The sequence below is a fragment of the Echinops telfairi genome, unplaced genomic scaffold (genome assembly GCF_000313985.2).
Source record: "Echinops telfairi isolate 266 unplaced genomic scaffold, ASM31398v2 ScPeMD7_7420;HRSCAF=8458, whole genome shotgun sequence".
In the NCBI taxonomy this organism is placed as follows: Eukaryota; Metazoa; Chordata; class Mammalia; order Afrosoricida; family Tenrecidae; genus Echinops; species Echinops telfairi.
In genome coordinates, this window is record NW_022111320.1 from 20977252 (window position 1) to 20980531 (window position 3280).

Genomic DNA, 3280 nt, shown 5'->3' on the forward strand with positions numbered 1-3280 from the left:
TTTCTGGTCTGGCAGCAGGAGCTCTGGATGATGCGTCTTATCGGGTCGCCATATTCCCCCAGTCTCCCTGTTCTATATCTTTTATCCTTTCTAACTGGACTTTCTGTTGAGGGCTTGGTCAGAGTAGTTGGTAGTGGTAGCTGGGAACCGTCTAGTTCTGGTCTCGGGTTAGAAGTGACTGTGCTTTATGTGGACCATTAGTTCTGTGGACTAATTGCTTCTGTGAGTTTTGTTTCCCTTCATTCTCCTATGCGCAATGCAAGAAGAGACAAATAGTTGCTTCTTAGATGGCTTCTAAAGACCCCCGATGCTACTTACCAGATGAGGGTCTAGGCCATTATCTGTCAGTTAGCCAAGACGTCCCCCGAAGCTATAGTCCCTAGCCTTCATGCCCAGTAGTGCAGTCCCAGGGTCTCAGTAGTTTCTATAATTGTGGGTTGTTATAGAGATATACATGTACCACTTAAAAATACAAGGTGGCTTAAAAAAAGTCTGTAGAAAAGTGGACTTAAGATAATGGAATTTTTTCAGGAACTTTTTGAAGTCCCCTCATATGTATGTAGAAATAATTCATTACTATACTCTTATGTGTGTGGGTACCCTCCACTAAGGCCTCCCTCATCCGTTTAGCATACACATTTGCCTAGGCACCTACTCATAAATTATTATTAATTATTACTGCTATTATAGGACTGTCTATGGTAGGGGTCTGCAAACTTTTTAAACATGGGAACAGTTCACTGTCCCTCAGTCACTTGGAGGGCTGGACTATAGTTTAAAAAAAAACTGTGAACAAATTCCTATGGGCCCGGGACGAGTCAGCTGCTAAGCAGGACAGGCAGTGGCGGCAGAAACACCAGGCGGGCCGGATAGATATCCTCGGTGGGCTGCATGTGGCCCGCAGGCCGTAGTTTGAGGACCCCTGGTCTATGGTATTACATTTACCAAAATGGCCCTTTAATGTGTCCTTGAGTCTCTCTCTCTCATTGCCTTAGTTATGTTGTACTAACATTTCTCATAGTGTGCATTGCTTTTCCTTTCACCAGAATGAACTCTTGTCTACTGTCTAGTTATTACTTCTTCCTCCCTCTCCACCCACTGCCTAGTAACCGTCAAAGAATATATCATTCTGAGGATAAACCTATACTTGACTTTTTATAATAGTGGTCTCTTACAACATTTATTGTTTTGTTTGACTTATTTACTCAAGATAGTGCCCTCCAGTCTCATCTATGTTGTGATATATTTCCTGGGTTAATCATTATTCTTGTTGTATACTATTCCATTGTATGAGGGAATACCCCACCCCCACCCCCCAACTGGAATTGCAATGGGTGGAGCAAAGCTTTTGCGGCGCACATTTTTCCCGCTAGGTGAGCATTGAACAACTCACTTTGAGTTAGTGCATCTAGTGATATCACCTGGGAAGGTTCTCTCTGGTCACAGTGAATTTTCTCATAAAAACAGTTTCTCTCAAACCTTGTTTTTTGTGGTGGCCAATTTAAGAGGACAGTGTGCAGCTGTGAAATTTGTTTCTTGCTCAGGAAATATGCTGCAGAAATTTTTGTGATGTTGACACAGCTTACAAGGATAGAGCTATGGGAAAAACTCAACTGTACAAGTAGTTTTTTCATTTCAAAAAAGGTGAAATGTTGATTGATAACAAATCTCATTCTGGACTTATGTCAACTTTCCGAATGGATGAAAATGTCAACTGGTAGTGCATTTGGAGTTTGTTCCACCAGGTCAGACTGTTAATCAAGCTTTCTATTTAGAGGTGCTGAAAAGATAGCTAACAGTGTGTGACAAAAAAGGCCTGATTTGTGGCAGACAGAACTGATTTTACCACCAAGACAATGCAGCTGCTCATGCAGCCATTGCATTGTGCGTTTTTGGCCAAAAACAGCATGCCTCTCTTGCCCCATGCACCTTACTCACCTGACTTTGCACTGTATGACTTCTTTTTGTTTCTGTAAATGAAGTAGGACATGAAAGGACAGTGATTTGAAGATGTAGAATAGGTGAAAAAACAAACAGAGGGAGGTGCAGCCATCCAAACAGATGAGTTTGAAAAATGATTCCAAGAATGGAATGGCAGATTTGACAAATGTGTAATGGAGAGTGCTTTGAAGATAATGATGCTGTTTTTGTAAAAAAAAATTAAATACATGGCTTTGAAAAAAAAAGTTTTTTGGGGGGGTTACCCCTCATATATTACACGGTTTGTTTATCCATTCATTTGTTGATGAGCATATAAGTTATTTTCATCTTTTGCCACTGTGAATAATGCTGTAATGAAGATAGATGTGATTTGTGTATTTATGCAACCACTCTTATTGCCCTAGGATACACACCTAGGGGTGGGAGTGCTGGATTGGATGATATTTTTACTGCTAGATTTTAAGAAAGTACCACATGATTTTCATAGTGGTTATACCATTCTATAATCATACCAGCAGCATGTAAGAATTCCAGTCTCCATACAGGCTTACCACCAGCAATGAAAAAAAACCCCCCAAAAACTCAGAACTCAAACTATGGCTAGAATAGTTTCAAGATGTTGATAGCTATTGTTAACTTGAATTCCAGGAAGGTCACTCTTATGAGATGATGTGGGTTGAGTACTTTTTTGGTACATATGATTCAAGCACTTTCTGGATTCTTTAAATTATTGACAAGTTCTGTTAAAGTCTGCATTCTTTTGACTCAGATTTACAGTGTACTTCTGGCAAAGGAGTTTGTCCTAATGTATTTTACACTTGAATAGTCAATGAATCATTCACCGATCCTCTCAGGTAGTGAAAGTACTTATATGAGCAGGAGGTTTCAAAAAGTTTATGGCACAATGGAACTGAAAGATGATGAGTTCTCCACAATTTTTTGAGGCCTGTTAGTATAACTATACATTTATATAAATTTATATTTGATTATAAGGGCCTAAGGACTAAATTTTTCTGTATTGAAACGACAGACTTCTCACTGAAGTTACTACTACAGAGCTTACCAAAATAAATTTAGGAAAAATTTAGGAAAAAGTGATTATCAAATATAAAAAGGACGAGTTTGGGGTTTAAAAGTTCTGAAGGTAAACAAGCGGCCATCTAGCTCAGAAGCAACAAAGCCTACATGGTAGAACACACCAGCCTGTGTGATCACGAGGTGCCAAAGGGATCAGTTATCAGGCATCATCAGAACAAAAAAATCTTACCATAGTGAATGATGGGGGGAGTGCGGAGTGGAGACCCAAAGCCCATTTATAGGCCACTGGACATCCCCTTGC

The 3280-nt window shown here is 39.9% G+C and overlaps 1 protein-coding gene across 2 annotated transcripts in view; it reads left to right on the forward strand.

The window, feature by feature from the left end:
* TRANK1 (tetratricopeptide repeat and ankyrin repeat containing 1) overlaps positions 1–3280 on the forward strand; it is a 147786-nt gene that overhangs the window by 76560 nt on the left and 67946 nt on the right. The gene's annotated exons all lie outside the window — the stretch shown is intronic.